This window comes from Asparagus officinalis, chromosome 8 (assembly GCF_001876935.1).
Source record: "Asparagus officinalis chromosome 8, Aspof.V1, whole genome shotgun sequence".
Taxonomy (NCBI): Eukaryota; Viridiplantae; Streptophyta; class Magnoliopsida; order Asparagales; family Asparagaceae; genus Asparagus; species Asparagus officinalis.
In genome coordinates, this window is record NC_033801.1 from 65,165,052 (window position 1) to 65,187,567 (window position 22,516).

Below are 22,516 nucleotides of genomic sequence, written 5' to 3' on the forward strand. Positions count from 1 at the left end.
TTTGGTTTTGTATATATATAGTTATATATATATATATATATATATATATACATATATGTTGATGTCTATTATAGTGTTTTATTTTCTAGTGATGTTTCTTTCCATAGTTCGGTATTGATATTTAGGTATCTACAGTCTGAGACATGTGGTATATACATGCGGGTTTCCTTATTTAGATTATTTCGTTCGACGTACTACGTCTCGTGTTGTAGATTTTTAAGTATTAATGCTATTAGATATGAGGGAAATGATGTAGGTAAACTATGCTTAATAGATAGAGCATCCACTACATCTAGTAGCCCTTCCCCTGGGGGCGGATGGAAGTGATCTTGCTGTAGCGCTCTGACGCTTTTGTTGTTGCTCTTTTTATTTTAAATTTTCCTTTCAGGCAGTTCAGAGCATCGGAGAGTCGCATGAGGACGGAGTTCTTGCATAGCCGCTGTCATATGAGTTAGTAGATGAGACTCCACAGTAGACAGACCTTATATTCAGCTATTAGAGTTGTCTTTATTTTTTTCTCACTTTGTAAAGGCTGTGAGCCTTTGTACATTTTTAGTTTATCTATGTCATGATACATTCATATATTTCATGATGACAGATGTATTCCAGACTTGTTCTTTGAGACATGATTTATTTATGAGACATTCTTCCTTATATCATATCAATTGCAGTTGTTTTCCTTCTTTTTGCATGTATTGTACCTACACTTTATTTTTGATTATACTAGTGGATATTGCTGTGATTGGTAAAACTTGTTGTTGCACAGTATGGGTGCTTGGCAGGTTTGACATCTTTGGGTTCACCTTGGACTACAGCCTTGTGTGAAACCAGGGGCGTCGTAGTATAGAAAAGCTCGCATGTGCATATGAAAAATTAATGAATGTCTACAGCAAATTGTATTGTAATTTTATAAATTTAAAAAGCAAACATGTTAAATTGAAATCTGATCATAATTTGCTAACATCTAAATTTGATATTATTGCTAAAGAAAATATGATCCTTAAAGATAACAATGAAAAATTAAAATTGGATCATGATGCTTTGACATTAGAAATTGCTAGCTTATCTCATGAAAAGATCGATGCCGTGTTTGAAGTAGAAGCTATAAGAAATGGATTGAATACGTTCAAAAATGATCATGCTCTTTCTACTTCTATTGCCAATGCTATTGTGCCAAACAATAAGTTGAATGATATGAAAAACCATATCTCTTCTTTAGATTCTGCTTTAAATACATGCATTGACAATCATAAGAAACTTATGGACAAGTGTGCTAAGTCACATGCTAATGCTTCCAAACCACTCATACACTATGCACACATGTATGGTAAAGTTTAAAAATGCTCTATTTGCGGTCGCAATGGTCATATTGCTAATTTTTTTTATGATGCACGAAAACTCACTAATTCAAATATTATTGCTCCTTGTGCATCCCATCAAGTTTCTTCACCACATACACACACATGCATCCATCATTCATCATAAGCATGTTGATGTGTTTAAGTGCAAAGTTCGTGGTAGATTTGGTCATTTGGCAAAATTTTATTTTGATTTGAAAAAAAGTTTTAAATTTGCAAAATGCTCCAAAAAGACCACATTTATTTAAAAATGATTCTCGTGCATAATAAAATGATCAACAAAAATAAATGCATCCATTCCATTACACTTATTGCAATAGGATGGGTTATTTGTATGATTTTTGCTATGACCAGATACGTGCACTAAATGTGCCTAAATGGGGTCATAACCCAATAACTCAAGGGAATTGGATTATATTGATAGGGGTCATGTCCCTAAACTGTCCGACACCAAGAGATTTAGGTGCCAAAATCTGTTGAATTTTAAAATAAGTTTTTAGCGTTTTCGTTTTTATTTCTTTTTGGGAAAACGTGTTTGCAAAACTTATTTTTTGAAATACATTTTTGTTTTCATTGCAAATTATGGTTTTTTATTATTTTTGATTTTGATGAAAAGCTAGAGTAGTTTCCCAAGGATACATTTTTGATGAGTACGTAGCTAGATATGATGTAAGTACACTGTGACGCCCCAGGGTTAACAAAAAGCTGCAGTCCTAAGTGAAACCTGGATTATCAAACCTGCCAAGCACTAACACCATACTACGATATGTTTCACCATCATAGTTACTATCTCTCTAGTAGAATCAATAAATAGGTAAAGGTACAAAATAGGTAAATAATGGAAATAGTACAAGAACAGAATATGCACAGAAGAAGTATATAAGAAATAATCGACAAATGAGCCCAACTGAAATAGAATAAGAATATCTCTAAACTGTAATAATTTATCATGTCTCAGAATGAAGAGTCGAATAAATCTCACTAAGGCATTCAGCCTCTACAAAATAAAAATACTATATATATATATATATATAGATGGAATCTAAGACGAAATCCCATAAACCTGCGACTCTTCGTGCGCTGAACTCGCAGCCTGAAAAGAGGAGAAACTATGAGCGTCAAAACACTAGCGAGATCATCTCTACCACTCCCAGGGGGAACGGATAGTAGTATATAAGAAAATACTAGTTAGTACATATAAATATAAAGTCATCAATATTGCGCTAAATGGAAATTGGTATTTAGAGATTCACAACATGAGAATGGGTACGTCGAGCAAAATAATCCAAACAAGGAAACCCTCATGTATATACCTCGTATCCCAAATTATTAATTGCTAAATATCAATCTCAACTAAGAATAAAAATGCTATTGAAATTAGTAACTAGAAATTCACAACTCGAGACTAGTACGTCGAGTGAAATAATCCAAATAAGGAAACACACATATATATATCATATATCTCAAGCAATGAATCACTAACTACTAACTTCAAACCTATATATGAACAATCATCACAAACATAAATATTATAGCTCCTACCCTCATTCATAATGAAACAATTTGTCAAAATCTCAGACTACCCTCAGGTAGCTGGCAACATCATAACAAAATGTTATCCAACTTAAACATTACAATATACCATATCATGTATGTCATATAACTGATGTATACCCTAATCATGGGTAAACTACATGGGATCATACTACAACTGTATATATATATATGTATGCCGCTCTTTTTACAATAGCGATACTCTTGTAAGGTTCTTACTCAATCGCTCTGCGGCAATAGGTTTTATCTCCCTATTCCGGCTACATAAAATAATGATACTCTTGTAAGGTTTGCACAATAACATGTGGATTCAAATTCCTTACTCAATCATTCTACGGCAACAGGTTTTATCTCCCTATTCCAGATATGCTTCCAGATGATCGTACAACGATAAATAGGCACATCAGCGCAACTCAAAAAAATACACCGATCACCTTCGAGTATTTAGTATAACCAATGTCTCATTACGAGAAAAACAACCAAATACTCCTAGTGTGGTACAATCGAGGTCTCATTATGGGATAAACAACCACACTAAGCATCCATAACTGATGAGTAATGTTTTATCCTATGTTAATTCACTTTCATCAACTCAACGTGTGTCAAGTATATCGACAATGCATGTCAATACATCATAAACTAAATGTATGTGCATATATCTCGGTGTGCGTGTTAATATCTAGTGTTCACCAACATCTCAGGTGTTAAATAACTCATAAGGTTCATAATACAACATAACAACATCGAGAAACATCTCTCGAAAATAGAAAGAGTGAAGAAAAATATGCACAGGCCAAATGTGTGATGGGCGGTCGACTGCATATATGCGACGGTCGACCGCGACGTGTTTCAGGAGTTGCCCAGGCCTCTGCCTGGCACGCGGTCGACCGAACCGAATTCCAGAGTTCTGTGCAAGTTTTGAATAATTTTGTGTCTGTGCGTGTTTTTGTGATTCAAACTTGTACGATTCATGCTGAAACATATGTAGAACAATGTAAACATTAAATCAACTTCTCTAGGAATTATCAAACATGTGAAACATAATTAATTGCATAATGAATCATAAATAAACTCTTAAACATGCACGAAACATCAATACGAAAAAAATCATTAAAATTCAGTTAAACCATGTTATTAATTACTCTCAGATCTTAAAACACTTATGTAATTTCATTCTTAAACTTTTAAACGTGAAAAGATTTTTATACATATAATACAAAAAATTTGATTTTTATACACAAATTAGTCAATTTGGCCCAATAAAACTCGTTAGAAACTCATTTAAAATTCTTTAAAACAAGGGGGGAGATTAGCAGAGATGAAACTCGGCTAAGACTTAATACAAAACGTGAAAGATATGATTCCAAAGTAAATCTCCAAGCCACAAACCGAAAGTCTTGCCTTAGAGCCCTTAATCTCTCTCTCAAAATCAAATTAGGAGGGGTTAGTCACCTAGAACTTAAAATTAGAACTGGGATAATATGTGTGATAAACTTTTAAGGTGTTAGTCACATAGAACTAAAACTAGAATAAAATTTTATAGTGTTAGTCAAGTAGAACTCTAACAAAACTAGAATTCGGATAATGGTATAAAATTATCCTACTTTCTTATTTTCTTATACAAAAATAAGAGTTCTAGTCTCTCAAATTTTCAAGTTTTAGCTTGGAACTAGGTGGTAAAAAACTAGAATTCATATTTATTTTGTTATTTTTTATTTTTTATATTTCTTTTTTTTTTTTACTTCTTTCCTATTATGGTTATCACCATCATTATAATAATAATTATTAAAATCTTATAGTCTAACAAAAGTTATTTAATAGTAAAGAACATTCTTGTAAGTAATTATCAATCAATAATAGTAAGTTTAAAATACATAAATAATATTTATATCTTAAAAGTGCATAAATATATATTTCATGATTATAAAAATTTATCTGATGTTATTTATCAAAATATCCCGCTTCACAAAATTGTTCCTATTTATCCCACTAAAATATTCCACTAGCGAAAAATTATTCTACTTTAACAATTATCCTATTTTGCATGAAAATGTCCCAATTGACTAACACCCCCTTAGGGTTTTTAGGAGAGTTTGGTGGATGCTAGGGTTTTTAGATTAGTGAAAAATATATAAAAACTCGTGAACAATATGTGTATATATCAGAGAAAACGAATATGGGCCTCAAATACCTGAAACCAAGTCAAAACAGGAAAAATAGTTTTAGGTTTCGCGGTCTATCGTGGCAGTCGACCGAACTGCGGTCGACCGGACTGGAATTTTCCAGATTCCCAGGATTTGACCATTATGCATGTTTTCGACTTGATTCTTTCTCATGAATAAACTTGTTTATACTAAAAACACTTGTTAGCGTACTCATACACTATTTAATGATATTTTTTACAATAAATATCTACTTATTATAATTAATCACACATAAATTCAATTTATCAATTGTTAACTCAAATTTTCTGAGGTTTTACAGTACACATTAGTCTATAGCTTCTGCTTCTACGAGTTCAAGTTGGGGAAAAGGTATGAGTTTTGATAGGGAATTAATGGTAGCTGAGCTAACTGGTGGATCTAGACTTGGATCATCAACGAAAGTTTTTGAAATTGATCAATATTTAACTACATCTTTAGTTAAATGTTAAAATAATAGTTTCGATATTTTCCAATGGTGAAAAGTATATGCAATAGTTTCATATCCTATATTTTCCATCATAGCTCGTGACTTACTAACAATGCAGGTTTTTATGGTAGCTTCGAAATCCTCCTTCAGCACAGTAGGACCTTTGATCAATGACCACAGGACATCGTTAGATCCGTATACCATACATGCGACAATGTGCCTATAAGATTGGTGGAGGTACGAGAAGAGAACGCAAGACATCGATCGGATGGCTAGTATTGAATATAAATTTAAAGAGTTGGGACTAGCAGATAGAGATAAAGAGTAGAGATTATTCATCAGTTTGTAATTTTTATTTCTTAGCTAAAAATTTTTGATAAATTTAGAAAAAAATACAAATGATAGTAATATAGATGAGTAGGTGCCAACCTAGTTGGGATATATTTATCTATTGTGATGTGACTAATTCCAAAATAAATTTATAATTATAGATGATTAACTGATTATTAATAAAGAAGTTATTTTTATCATTTTAATTTTTATAATTTTTTATATTTGTCAATTATATAATTACAAGTGATTAATAATATGATTCTTTTTATCAAAATTTTGTTTAATTTTTTCAATGTATTATTAAAATTAAAAAAATTAAAAAAAAATAAAAAACCGTGCTGACCCGGTGCCTAGCCTGGGCCAACTGGGTCCGGGTTCGGGCCCCGATTTTGCCTGGCCTGGGCTCTATTTTTTGGGCCGGGCCGGGCATGGCCGTCCCGTTTGGACAGGCCTACTAGCCCTTAAGTCTAAAATTGTCTTATTAAAAATGTATTTCATATAACACAAAAGATAGTAGGACAACTTGAATCCTTATGTCTCGAATGTATGGGCTTTGAGAGCATGTCATTAATATTGACAGTAAAAAAGGCTTTCTTCGAATTATGTATTGATCTCTTCTTAATGCACAAATTCTTTAAAAATTTTGCATAAGATGGGATTTGTTAGATGGCATCTAAGAGAGGAATGTTAACATTGACCTGCTTGAAAGTTTCTAAGAACTTCTCTATCCGATGAGAGTTTTCCTAGGCCTAAATCCATCTGGATAGAGAGCAATAAGTTTAAAGCTATCAAAATCAAACTCAGTTTTGATTTTAAGTTCTTGGTCATCAAAAGAGATTGATTGTTGAATAGAATTATCAGAAGGAGAGAGAGTTTGCTCAGGTTTAGAATTTTAACTCATAGGCATTCTAACTTGATTATCGACCTATTTCCCTAACCGTAGTGAATGGATTGCATTCACTTGAGCTTGGTAGGTTGGCTTGACCTAACTTCCTTAGTGTTTACAATAGGTTGACTAGAAAATTCTTCCTTCTCTCTTTCACTCACGACACTAGCTAGTTGGCCATGTTGAATTTCTAACCTAGCTATGGCTTGAGTGTTGGAATTTAGCATTTGACCAGTTATTTAAATGAAGAAATTCATAGTGTTGGATGTCTAAGTCAACATGTTAGTGGTCTATGTGGAAGCTTTAATCATATCCTCTAAACCCTTTTCTAAGACACTAAGACATTTCTCATGATCAGAACTTAGAGGAATAGGATTTACTGCTTGATGATAAGGATGAAAGCACCCTAGAGGGGGGGGGGTGAATAGGGTTTATGCTAATCTTATTAGATATTAATAATGATTAAAACTTATTAACAAATTATTCTTACAAGATAGATATACAATGTGTTATGAGCAAGAATGAGCAATATAAACAAAGGACAATATCCTAGCAATGAGATACATTATGAGATATATGCAAGGATATAAACACAAGAGTAAACAATATAGTGGGATAAATAAACAATGCAAGAATGACGATATAAGATATGAGCACAAATAAAAGAACGCCAAAGCAAACTCAAACACATGAGCACAAATAAAAGAACGCCAAAGCAAACTCAAACACACGATATGTTCACGGAGTTCGGTCAACCACTAGACCTACGTCTCCGCTCCTCACCTCAAGGAGATCTCTACTATCATAACTGGGTTTTCTACGCTCACTCGAATAACGTTTATACCTCACAACTCGGTTTTCTAGTTCATCGGAAACTTTACAACTTACACACTTGCAATCACACTCTACACTTTCTAAGTGTTGGCCTAGCCCGTGTCACCTTCCTCAAGTGTTCTGAATTACAACCTCTCACTAGGCTTTACTACCGACCCCACTCCTCTTAGAACCGACCCCGTCTCTCACCACGCACTTCTCTCGGTATACAAGTGTAATATAACGTATAACTCACAATAAGGCTCAAATACACGATTTTGTTCTCTACAATAGATGAGAACACAATATAAGCTCACTCTCACAATATCACAATCCCACAACCCAATATATAATATATGAAATACTAAAAGCTCAAATAAGGGTGTGTGTGATAAAATGAGTACATATAAAATCTAACTCAAATAATGAACTGGCAATAATAAGAGTATGAAAATCTATAATAAATTGCTAGATAAAAGAGTTAGCAAAACTTTTCTATAAATATAATAAGAGGATTAAGAAGATTGAAGATGAATTCCTCAATTTTGACAATGCAAGCTTCCTCTTTTGTAAACAAACACCAAACTCAAACTTGAGAAGAAACAAACTTTTAAGCTCTTGAAACTCTTGTTAAAAACCCTCTTAGATTTCCTCGGAAGTGAAACAATAGAGGGTATACATAGGATGAAAAATCAAGGCACAAAATCCAAGAAAATCTAGCAAAAAAGACAAAATAACAAAAGCTGGATAAATAGCCGTTGGGGCTTATCGGTCGACTGACGGGTCTCATTAGTCGACTGATGAGCTGGCCGTTATAGACAATTGGCAGCTCATCGGTCGACTGATGATACGATCAGTCGACTGATGACCTCATCAGTCGACTGGTCAGTCGACCAGAATTAAAACTGAGACTTTTAGCAATTGCAGGCAGTTTCATCAGTCGACTGACCAGTCGACTGATAACCAGTTTTCAGCCTGTATTGATTTTTAAAATTAAATTTTAAATCCTTATTAAAAATAACAAATAAATTCTAAAAAATGTAAAACTTTGGGAAAGTTTATAATCATGAATATGAACATGTTGGAAAAAAATTTTAAATTGCTCTTACCATTTATGAAATCTCTGTAATATTCAAACATACTAAAAATACATGTTTTTAAACATATTGATTTTGATATTTTAGCTGAAAACCTTTGTAATGTTTTTATGGAATTTATAAAAGAGTTTTTGTATAGTCCAAAGCATATTTGAATATATTTTGCATAAAAACACCTATATTTGAGAAAATTCACAAATGAAATGTGTGTGTATATTTGAGCTTATATAATTAGCACACATTATATAGACCTATACTAAGTATACCAAGAATGAATCTTCTGAAGCTTGAACTTTGATTGATTGAATTAATATGCATAGGCTTCAATACATCAGTTTAGCTCAATTTGCTGTATATACTGAACGACACAAAATAAAACACTAAAACAAATATTAGTTGTAAATTGTTTGTTAAATCATCATCAAAAAAAGAAGGCCAACAAAGGAGGCGGGATTGGATAAGGTACATTCAGTTGTTGAAAATTATTTGGTGAGTTGAATAGAATTGTGTTTACTCTAGGAAATTGTTTGGTTGAAGGGGGAGTGAAATTTTAATTTTTAGAAAAAAATTTTTATTCCTTACAAAATTTGGATGATTTCTCCAATCAGGTAGGTTGAGAAAACGGATAAATCACAGCAGGCTAGATTGTAGCGCTTACTTGGCCTAGTGGTTGATTAATTTCTAATAGAGGGAATTCCTCTGAAATATGGGCTGGAGAAAAACAATTATAATATCATGAGATAGAAACCTTATTGATTTGAGCTAGGACTCATTCTTTGATTTTAAGTGCATCTAACCTACACAAGATTATACCTATTTTTGCTTCAGAGATTATGGTTGATTCTAGAAAAAGACTACTAGATTTGTTGGTGAACTAATAAAACTCTTTCATCACAGTGTTCTCATTACATGGTTTCTCAGATAAACTCTCTAGGAATTTCCAAGCTTCGTCGATATTTTTATTCATGAAATCCCTTTGACACATCAATTCTAAGTAAGTTTTTAAATAGTAATCTAATTTTTCTTAGATGATTTGGAATAATCATCACTTTTCTAGATCGTGGTGAGGATATTGAATAAAAATTTTCTTAAACCCATCAAAATACTTCCAGAATGGCTCCTCTGGGACTATCTTAAAATTCTAAATGTTGTTTGTAAGCTTAACTGTTTTATGGATAGGGAATTTTTTTTTTAGAAAAACAGTAATAAATTCATCCTAGGTTGAGATAGAATTTGTGGGTAAGCTATACAATTATTTCTCGGCTTTGTCCTTAAGAGAAAATGAGATAACTCTAAGCTTAATCGCATCCTCAAATAGTTTTCTAATCTTAATCATAAGATAAACTTTCACAAACTCGAAGATAAAAATGTAAGCTTCTTCAGATTCATTTTCTAAGAATTTTTGAAGTATATTAATGAAGTACGGTCTAAGCTCAAAATTAGCTCCATTAACATCAGGTAACCTAATGCAAGATGGGATTACATTCATAGTAGGATAGCACATATCTTGAAGAATAGGTAGATTAGGATTAGCTATCTCTTTGATTTTAAAAATTAGTTCAACATAGATTAATTGATTGGTATTATCCCTAATCCAAACACGCATACACTGAGACAAATTCTTTTGGATTTTTTTATTTTTTTAATTAGAACGAAAACTAGGAAAAAGATATAAGAAAAACAAACGCTAGTTACATTTTTTAAGAGAAAAACTAAATGACCTAAAAATAATGAGAAAAAGGAGAAGGATAAATGAAAAACCTAACTAGAACAAATCAAGAGCAATCACTTTGACACAATCACCCTTAATTCTAGGGTTAAGTCTAGACTCAACTAGACTAGCTTCTAACTAAAAACTTTTTGAGTGAAAAGATTAAAGTTTACTTGATCAAATAGCCAATTAAGGATAGTACTAGAGGGAGGTCAAATACCAATTAAATACCTTGTTCCTTGTGAAGTACTTTACGAAACCCTTAAACCTTGCCTAAGACGTCAACGGATTCAAGTAAAGTTAAACCGGTTTATTTAAAGATTTCTTGCTCCTTAATGAGCTCGAGTTCTTAGGGGTCAACATCTATGAGCTTTAGAAGGTTTGAGTTTGTGTAGTGATGAATTAGTGATTTGTATGAATAAGAAAAGGATAATAAAATCCCTCACCTTATCTTGATTAGGGGTTATTGCCCTATTTTTAAGTTAGTACTCAAATCAAAATGCTCAAATCACTTTGGTGAATTCCTACTAATTATATGTAATGCAACCCTAGGAATTAAAAGTAACTACAAAAGGATACAAAAAGAAAATCTTTTTATTTTTTTAATTAGAGTTAACAATTAAACAAATGAGAGAGAGAGAGAGAGAGAGTTCTTATTTGAATTTGTCATCTTATTAGTAGTTGCTCATGTGGAGGGTGGATTTTATTAGGATTGACAAGCGAAAATTTTTATTTTTTTATTAGTTCCTAATTATCTCTAATGTGAAGAGCCTAAACTAGAGGGTGAAAATAAAAATACTGGAAAGAGGATTTACTTTTTAAGAAAATCTCTAATCTTCAATCTTTTAATTAATCCTCCACACTTAAACATACAAATCAAAGAACCAAAATAGAAAATTCCTAATTACAAGCACCTTTTACGGTAATGGCGCAAAAAACTTGATGTGTTGTCAAAACAGTGTCAAGATTACAAGTGCATAATCAAATTATAGTATAGTTACAATGTCAATCTCATGAGAAATGTGTGTAAGAAATATTCTAAATTAGATTCTAAATTTGCATGTGGACAAATAAGAGTGTAAGTGAAGAGATATAGATAGATACTCATAAAAATTTTGAATAAGAGGGAGAAAAAGAGTGGACAAGTAAAAGAAAATAAAGAATAACAAAGTACTATAAAAAGACTTTGTCATAGATATGCAGCGAAAATATAAATAAAACAAATCACAACACAAAGCAATCATTAACACAAGGATTTTTATAGTGGTTCAGATAAATGCTACGTCCACTCTTCCTCCTCGTTAGGAGGGGCTTCCACACTATATGTGAACTTCCTGGATTATAAGGTAAGTTTCCTGGATTACAAACCTTAATCTAGTAGGTGATTACAAGACCGCTCCCTAGCCTAACCATAAACTGGTTGTCTCCACAAAACACCCTCACACACAGTAGTACCCAAGCTCCCAGCTCCTCAATTAACACTAGCTTGATGTGAAACCTCTGATCATCGCATTATATTACACATTTATACCCTTATTATCTATTTTCATTTGAATAAAATATTTGCTAATAAGTATTTTTATATTAATTTGTAGTTTAATGATGATTTAATGAATAAGAGCCCAAAAGAACTCAATTCTCACAATTTTCTACATTCTATCAAAGCTCTTATTGAAGCCCAAGATCAAGCCAAACAACTCATAGAAGTCCAAAGGCTTTGAGAATTTCAGCCAAATTTAGAATCAAAGAAGTATCGATATAGGTATTAATACTTGTATCAATATAGGTATGGATACCCGTATCAATACCGATGTTCTATAAATAGTGGTAGAGAGTGAGGGTTTGAGAGAATGAAAAATTTTATAGACTCTTTTTTAAAGAGTACGACCTTTAATTAGATCTTCCAAATTGTAAACTTTTAAGTTTGCATTAATAAAAAACTTTATTCCTTTTTTACAATTTTATTTATTCTTCCTTATTGATTAAGATGAAGGTTTGCTTTCAAAGAGCCAACCCCTTGCAACGTAAGTTTTTATTTTTTTTTATTTTCTTATTTTAGAAATTCATTGAGCATTTTGCTTTCTTTTCGCATCCTTTGGAGTTGCTTTTAATTCTTAGGATTACATTTCATATAGTTAATAGGAATTCACCAAAGTGACTTGAGTATTTTGATTTGATCAGTCACTTGAAATTATCATTAAGGGAAAAAACCACCTAATCATGATAAGGTGAGAGATTCCATCATCCTTTTCTTAGTCCATAAATTACTAATTACTCACTACATAAACTCAAGCATTCTAAAACTTATTAGATGTTGCTTCCTAAGGACTAGAGCTCGGTAAAGAGTAAGAAATCCTTAAGTGAATAAGTTTACATTTACTTGAATCTGCTAGTGTCTAAGGCACGGTTTATGGGTCGCGTAAAGTGCTCCGTAAGGAAAAAAGTACTTAATTGGTCCTTTGACCTTCCTCTAGTATTATGCTTACTCGGCTAACTAACCAAATAAACTTTAATCTTTTCACTCAAGTAGTTTTCGGTTAGGAGTTGGTCTAGTTGAGTCTAGGTTTAACCCTAGAATTAAGGGTGATTTTTTCAAAGTTATTGCTATTAATTTGTTTAGTTAGGTTTTTCTTTTATCATTCTTCTTTTGTTTCTTATCTTTTAGGTCTTTTAGTTTTTCCTTAAAAAAAGAGAAAAGAAAAAAAAACTTAACTAACCATTGTTTTTCATAATTTTTTCTCTAATCTTCTTTATATATATAATATATATAATTTAAAAAATTATTTTGGGTGCATGCATATTTAGATTAGCGATAATGACAGTCGATTAATCTGTGTTGAATCAATCTTTGAAACTAAAGAAGTAGCAAATCTAAATGCACTCATTACTCAAGACATATGTTATCCCACTAGAAATGCAATCTCATCTTATGTTTGGCCACACGATAATAATGGAGTTAATTTTGCGCTCAGACTGCACTTTATAAACATGCTTTTGAAATTCTTAGAAAATAAATCCAAAAATACTTATAATTTTCTTTCCTAGTTTAAGAAAGTATTTTTATGATTAAAATTAGAGAATTATTTGAGGATGTGAGTAAGCTTAGATTTATCTCATTTGCTTTTAAGGATAAAGCCAAGAAATGGTTGTATAGGTTATCCACAAATTCTATCTCAACATGGGATGAATTTGTTATTATTTTTCTACAAGAAATTCCCAATCTATAAAACAGTAATGTATAAAAATAGCATTCATAGTTTTAAGATTGTCTCAGGGGATCCATTCGAGAAGTATTTTGATAGATGTAAGGATCTTTTATCCAATGTCCTTACCATGATCTAGAAAAATAGAGATTATGCCAAATCATCGATGAAGGTTTGGAATATTTTTTAAAAACATCCTCAAAATCTATGTGTCAAGTGGATTTCATAAAGAAAAATGCTGATGAAGCTTAGGAATTCTTAGAAAGTATATCGGGAACGCTGTGATAAAAGAGTTTCATCAGTTCCTTCAATCAAATCTAGTGGTCTTTTTCTAGAGTTAAACATAGCGTTTGAAGAAAGAATGACTATAATCCTACATAGGTTAGGAGACTTGGAAACCAAAGAACGAGTCCTAGCTCAAATCAATTAAGTTTCTGCCCCAGGGTGTCATAACTGTTTATTTCCAACCCATGTTTCAGATTAATTTCTTGTTTTAGAAAATAATTAACCACCAGGTCAAGTGAACGCTGCAATCCAACGTCTTATGTGATCTATTTTCTCCAACCTATAAACCGGGTTGGAAAATTCATCAAAATTTTGCATGGGATCAGGGAAACTTCTTCTAAAATTAAAATTTCACTCTCTCTTTAACTCCACAAATTTCTAGAGGAAACATTGTTTCATTGAACACACCAAATAACTTATTACAACCCAATCCTACATATTAAAATCAGTCTCTTCCAAATCAACCAGTAAATCTGATTCCTCCAAATTTGATTATGAGAAATATTTCAATGTCTTAGAAAAAAGTTTAGAGGCCATGATAAAAGTTTCCAAACAGACTACCAATTCGTTGACTAAGTCATCCAATACTCTAAATTTTTTCATGCAAACAACCAGTTAGATACTCAATTTTAACACTCAAACCATAGCTAGGTTAGAAATCCAGCTTGATCAACTAACTAGTGCCATGAGCGACAGAGAAAGAAAATTTCTAAGTTAATATGTTACAAACCCTAAAGTTACTAGATCAAGCTCAATCTACCAAGCTCAAGTGAATGCAATCAATTCACTATGGTCAGAGAAATAGGTCGATAATCAAGTTAGAATGCCTCAAGATCAACTTCTTCTTCCTCTTCTCCTATTCAAAATGTTGATCTTGAGCAAATTCTCTCTCCTCCTAATAACTTAGTTCAACAATCACCATCTTCCAATGATTAAGAATCTAAAACTGAACATGAGCTCAATTTTGTAAGATTTGACCAATTGCTCTCTTTTCAGATAGACTTAGGCCTAGAAAAAACTCTCCCCAAGTAGAAAAAATACTAAAAACTTTCAAGCAAGTTAATATCAACATTCCTCCCTTAGATGCAATCGAACAAATTCTCTCCTATATAAAATTTTTGAAGGATTTGTGCATTAAGAAAAGAACCACTAATATTCCCAAAAAGTCTTTCTAGCTGCCAATATTAGTGACATGCTCTCAAAGCCCATGCCTTTGAAACATAATGACCCCTGTTGTCCTATCATTTCTTATGTCGTAGGAAACACCTTCATTAATAAGACACTTTCAGACCTAGAAGCTAGTGTGAATCTTCTTCCCTATTTAATTTTTCAACAGCTAGGGTTAGATGAATTTAAAGCTAACCAGATATACCATCTAGTTAGATGATAGACCTATAAAAATTCCCAAGGGAGAGATAGATAATATTCTGATCAAGGTAAGGGAGTTTATTTTCCCCATTAATTTCATAGTTTTGGAGACGCTGCTTGTTTCAAATCTCAGAGGTCAAGTACTTATCATTTTAGGAAGACTATCCTTAACAACTTTCAATGCTCTGATCAACTTTAGAACTAATCAAGTAAACCTGTCCTTAGGGAATATGACTATTGATCGCAATATTTTCAATTTAGAAAACCAGTCAATTGACTCATCAGTTAACCCCTAGAAATAAACTACATCCAGGAAAATTAAAGTAAAGAGTTAGAAGAGGATACTGAGTCAGACCCAAGTTTTAAGGAGATCTTTGATAATGAAATCAAGATACTAGAGGAATGTGAATTAGAACTAGTTTTCACGGAGTTAGATACAAGCTTCTCTAAACTTAACTTTAAAGAACTCTTTGCAGAAGAGCTTAGGTTTCTAGAAGATATAGAACAATCAGTCTATCATGCATCAACTATGAATCTTGAGTTTGAGGAAATTATCAAAAAAGACCGGATTGTGTTAGGTGAAATTTTCATTCGTATGGAATCTAAGTTCAAATTTGAGACAAGCATTCTAAGTGATCGATACTAAAAACTCAAATGCATACCTTCCATCAATTGCTATAGTATTTATTAAAAATCTTAGAATGTATAGAACTTAAGCACATCATTGAGTTTATCATTCTAGACTTATTTAAAACCCTAGTTAGAATTTTCAGCGATAAGGTAGGATTTGATGTAGAGTGTGAGCTTTTCATTTTTTAGCTTTTATTCTGCATCTTACTCTGTGTCTCATAATAATACGACAAATGATTTATTCTTCTCTTTGTAGGCATGTAAAATTGCTTATAGGTCCCTTAACATGGCTCGGCACAAACCGACGAACCAACGAGGCGACGAGGTTAACGAATCGCACGCGAGCAACGGGATGCATCCATTCGCATGCAGAATCAAGCCAACGGTTCGGGGAGTCAACGAGTCATCCAAACAAGAGCGGATTCGAATGAACCACGACCGAATCAAGATTGGTTTCGGACTCGAACTCAGAAGTGGATCTACTGCCTAATCAGGAATCGGATCTACTGCCAAATCAGGTCAACAAATTGAGTCCAGACAAATCAACCGCACAACTGAATCACGAACAAAACGGGGACAATGACAAAAAGACAGGAACCCAAACACCCTGAGGGGCTCGGCCGAAACCGAGCCACCCCAGGGTGGCTCGGCCCATGCTCGGCCGAAACCGAGCCACTTCAGGGTGGCTCGGCATGAGCCGAGCCACCCAGGGGGGCCCGGCCACTTGTGGCCGAGCCACCTCAGCCCAGATCTGTGCCTAGGCACAGATCTGGGTGCCTATAAATAGGCCATTGAGTGTTCATTTTTTGGAGGTTGGAACTTTGAGAGCCGAAACTCTGCCGAATTGAAGATTGAGCTCAGAGTTTTGAAGACTTGAAGATTCAGATCTGATTCTCGGCGAACGTCCATGATACAAAAGGCAGGATTTCGAGAGAGGTAAAGATCGGATCTGAGATCTACACGAAATCACACTCCGGATCAAAGCTTGGCCTTTGATCCCGAGAACTAAGGGCGATTATTTCCTTGGTGAACTAATCCCCCCCGGCTATTATTTCCTTCGCGAAATAACCCCGGCGTCGGCAAAGAACCCATACAAGCAAGAGACCGCAAAACAGGATCTTGCGATTTGTTCAAATGGAAAGTTGTAAAAGGAAAGTTGTAATTTTTTTTCTTTCTTTGATTTCGTTGTAACCGGATCTAAAAAAGACCGGATCTTTTGTAACAAAAAAAATATAGTTATTCAAGATGACATGAATTCAATGAAGGCAATTTTCACCGCGAACAATCTGGCGACCACAGTGGGAGCCACCGGAGAATTTCTGAGGGTCACCACCAACATGACCAGCAGAGGGACATCGGCACGGGATAATCTCGAGTCAATTCTGAAAGCATCCCGGCCTAGGACCCGTTTGCAGTCCGGAACCATCAAGCGAGCAACCTATGGTAGGGTTCGGACAAGACTCCCTTCAGAAGATGAAGAATCTGATGCTGGCTCCGCGGTTGCATCAGATAATACGGTGTCCAGCGAGGGACAACCCCGCGAGGCACTTATGATAAGTGCGGAGCAAGTGGCCAAAATGCTTGAAGACGCCTTAGCTAAGCAACAGGAAACCTTCAGGTTCGAAATGCAGATGGCCATGCAAAACATGAGAGAAATGCATGACCAGCAAATCCAGGCATTGACGAACCAGCAAGGCGAGCCAAGTCGTCGTAACCCGGTTAATCTGGAAGATGAGGACACAAATGCGAATGAGACGCATAATGCCAATAATCCTCCCGTCAATGCAGGGGGTGGTAACGAGAATGTCAACGCAGACTCAAGTGAAAACTTGAAAATTAAAAATCTCGAGAGCAAAATCAACACGTTGATTTTCGCTCAAGAAACGAAGAAAACAGGCATTCCTTGTCCATACCCAAGAGAGTGGGAATCAATTCCATATCCAGCAAAGTTCAACCTAATTAACTTCACGCCGTTTAATGGGATGGGTTCCCCCACTCAACATTTGATTTACTTCCTTCGATTGGTATCGCCGCCTCAAGCCAGGTAGCGTAAATAGTTGGGATGACATGGAGACCAAATTCCTCGCCAACTTCTTCGATGATGACACAGAGATATCCATCGGGTCGTTGCTTGATGAGAAACAGAAAGACGGGGAATTGGTGGACACCTTCGTCATGAGGTTCCGGAACAAGGCGATGAACTGTCGGGACCCGATCACCGAGGAATTCATCCTCCAGACGTGCCACAACAACCTCGCACTGGACGTGTTGGAAGCAATGGGGACAGCACCGTCCAAGACATGGAAAGATCTGAAGGTCCAAGGAGAGCAAGCCGAGCGATTCCTAAGAAGGAAGAAGGCGGAGAGAGGCCAACAGGCGACGAATGCTCCACAACAGAAATTCATCAGAAGAAAGAAGGCGGAGAGAGGCCAACAGGCGAATAATGCTCCGCAACAGAATTTTGTCCCACGGGGGAAAGGTAAGGCACATGCTAATGCAGTTGATGCTAACCAAACCTTTCAATTGCAACCTCAGCAACAACAACATCGGCAACAGCAACGAGCGCCACAACAATCGCAGTCACAATGGCAACAACGACCTCAGAAGCAGAAGTCTTCAAAGCCAAGATTTCCCAAAGTGTACTCCTTCAAAGATGACGAAGTTCCCGGCATCTTTAAATACTTGTTGGGCTAACAAAGTGACGAATCCGAGATATTGTGCATATCACAGAGCGGTCCATCACCCTACCAAGTCGTGCTACCACCTCAAGGACAAGATCCAGGCGCTAATTGATGTAGGGGTCATAACCCCGAAGCCGTCCAAGAATGTTGGAGCAAACGCGGTTTCAATCAGCTTTGGATCAGTGCCCACAGCGTGGTTTGAACCAAAACGCATCACCAAAGTGGGAATGAAGACAGTAAACGATGACCCGCATGGACAGCGCCAAAAAGGACTCGTGCCACATACAGCTCCAAACGGCGAAATCCTCTAGGTTCACCCCGACCTGATTGAATATGAACAATGGACCGGGTCGTTATCCAAGAAGAAGTCCAAAGGGAAAGGAAAGTCTTGTTGTGGAGTCTCTGCTATCCCAGGGGAAGATGACGAAAGAATCCTAGCTTTCCCGCTCTCCGAAGAAGAACAAGAAGTTTTTGCGACCCGAAGCGGAAACGAGTATCACTACAACTATCCACCACCTAGTGAGCAGGGGGTGAATAAACGGGGACCAGCCAAAACTCTCACGGAGATGGGGGTGATTACAAGTCCTACACCGGGCGAAGAGGCTCGACGATAGTCGGTGAATAAACCGAAAGAGAAGAATCCCCAGGAAGTTCAGAATCCTAAGCAGTCTCGTTTCAGTTGCCCGATTGGAAAAGACAAACCGGAAAGCTCGAAGACTCCGCAAGTCTTCGATATAATGGCTCAACTAGCCAATATTCCAGCACGGATAACGCTGTATGAATTGTTGCGGCTGTCCAAGGAAACTAGGGAGGCTTTGCAAGAAGCTTTGGCCAACTCAGAAGTGTTCCTGACTCAAGTCAAGCCAGTACCTGAACAGCCGGAACTGCTGAGTCAACATTGCAACATAGCTACTAAAAACCTTCCCTGCATTATCTTCACCAAAGAGGACATGCAGACGAAGAATTCGAACCACGACCGACCGCTATATTTTATCGGATACATTGGCTCCAGCGAAGTCAACCGAATCCAAGTGGATCCGGGTTCCGCTGTGAGTATTATGCCGCTTCGCCTTATGCATAGCCTTGGCATTCCAGTCAGTAAATTGGCGTCTACAGGCACAGTCATTTACGGATTCAACTCCAGCGGTCAAGGCCTTTGGGAAAGATTCGGATAAAGTGCCAAATGGGTGATCTGAAGACGGAGGTCACGTGTTACGTGATTGATGCTGAGACATCATATAACTTACTACTGGGTCGGCCTTGGATCCATAGTAATGTTATAGTTCCATCCACCCTACATCAGTGTCTGAAATATGTCGACACTAATGGAAGGGTCAGGACGGTGGTCGCGGATAAACAACCATTTAAAGGGTTTGAGAATTATTTCACTGATTCTCTCCTTTATGGTAACGAATCCGATACAGAACCATCAGTCCAGGGCACGGACAGCGGAGGAGAAGCTGATTCCGAAGCCGGATTCGATTACGATGGTGGTTTTGTTTTAAATGACATTGTACCCTTTGTAATCAATCTTGACGATGATCAATCGTCAGATGGCAGTTGTAACTGGCAACTTGCCACTAATAAAATAAATAATGATTTAGAGTACTCCTTATCTCTTGATGATGTGATAACAGAATTGTACAATAATACCGATTTGTATATGCCGCTTCGATCATCCTATGTAACAAAGGAGCGCCTCCAGCATTCTTTATAATCCTGATTTGTATATGCCGCTTCGGTCGTCCTATGTAACAAAGGAACGCCTCCAGCATTCTTTCGGAACAACCATGGTCATCCCGAACAAAGTAAGAGGTGCTAAAGAAGTGATTTACGGTAAAGGAAAAAGCTCTCCATTGCCAGATCATTTCCTAAGTGAAGATGAAGATGATGACAAACCTGGTCGGCATTTATCTAAGTATAGTCCGGAAGCGCGCAAGCTCATGGAAAAGCAGGGGTACGATTTCACACTCGGAGAAGGTTTATACTTCGATCGAGGTCCTCGTACTCCAGCCAAAGCGGTATACATACCAAAAGGGAAACCCGAGGATTATTATAAATACGGGCGAGGCTTAGGCTATGTTTCCTCGTCTGATGACGAATGTGGTTGGCAAATTATCGATCAAATTGCTAACAAAGCCAAGAAGGGATACTCTCCCGATGCTTCAGAGTGGGACTCCGATACAAGTCTGGGAGAAGTTTTCAAAGCCCTAATATCAAATATAGCTACAGCCGATCCATCCACCATGGAAGACGACGATCAAATGCCAACATGGGAAGACCCGTGGGTTCACCATCTGAATATGCAATATGGCGATAGGTTCGAGCAAAGAGAACCACCCACTGAAGATAAAATAGTTCAAGTTAACATGGGTGACGAGGCCAACCCAAAGCCTATATTCATCAGCGATAGTCTTCCCCCAAATGAGAAGGATGAGTTAATTGCTCTCATCAGGGAGTATATTGACGTCTTCGCTTGGAACTATGAAGATATGCCAGGGCTCGATCCTAATGTGGCAATGCACCGCCTAGATATCAAGCTGGATGCCAAACCTGTCAAACAACAGCAAAGACGGTTTTGTCCGTAGATTATGGAAGCCATTGAGGCAGATGTTAAGAAGTTGATCGAATCAGGATTTATCCGAGAGGAGCAACATCCAGATTGGCTAGCCAATATCGTTCCAGTCATGAAGAAGAACGGTAAAATCAGGATTTGCATTGACTTCAGGGACCTGAATACGGCATGTCCAAAAGACGACTTTCCTCTCCCGATCACGGATGTCATTATCGACAATACATGCGGGTTTGAGAGAATGTCTTTCATGGATGGGTTTTCAGGATATAACCAAATCAAGATGCACCCAGATGACGAGAAGCATACAGCGTTCAGAATGCCTCTTGGTGTCTTTTGCTACACGGTGATGCCTTTCGGTCTAAAGAATGCAGGCGCCACGTAGTAGCGAGCAATGACTAAGATTTTCCAAGAACATCTCAGGAAAACAGTCGAGTGCTACGTTGATGATTTGGTTGTAAAAAGCCGCAACAAAGAAGATCACATCAAGGACTTGAAGACGATGTTCGATCTCATGCGGAGTCATCAATTGAAGATGAACCCTACTAAATCCTTCCTTGGAATGTCTAGCGGAAAATTCCTTGGATTCGTCGTCACCACTAAAGGAATACATATCGATCCTGACAAAGTGAAGGTGATACACGAATTGCAACCTCCTAGAAATTTGAGAGAGCTCAGAGGACTGCACGGCGGCGGTTCATTTCAAACCTTTCTGGGAAGTGCCAACCATTCTCTAAGCTAAACAAGAAAGGGGTGTCATTCATCTGGGACGACGCCTGCCAAAAAGCATTCGAAGATATCAAAACGTATCTGACGAATCCTCCTGTTCTCGTTGCACCGAAATCGGGTAAACCGTTCTTGATTTACATCAAGGCGATGAACCATTCGATAAGTGCTTTACTAGCACAAGACGACGATAACGGTCACGAACAGGAAGTTTATTACCTAAGTCGGACCTTGATAGGCGCCGAGTCTCGATATCCGATGATCGAGAAAGAGTGCCTCGCTCGCATTGGTATTCGTGATGCAAAAGATGCGGCATTACTTGGTTGGACAGACGATTTACGTCATTTCTAATGTTAATCCAGTACGGGTGTTTATGACGCAACCCGCCTCTATGAATTGGCGGTTAGCGAAATGGGCCCTTCTCTTGTCCCAATATGATTTGCACTTCAAACAACAGAAGTCGATCAAAGGACAAGCGATTTGTGATCTTCTGGCGGCAAACCCGACCACAGATACGGCAGAAGTATACGATGACTTACCGGATGAAACCCACGAGGTTAACACGATATCACACCAACAAGTGTGGCAATTATATTTTGATGGTGCTTCGAGGGCAGTTAATAGAGTAATAACCCCAGGGGGTTCTACAGTTTCTTCCGGGGTTGGGG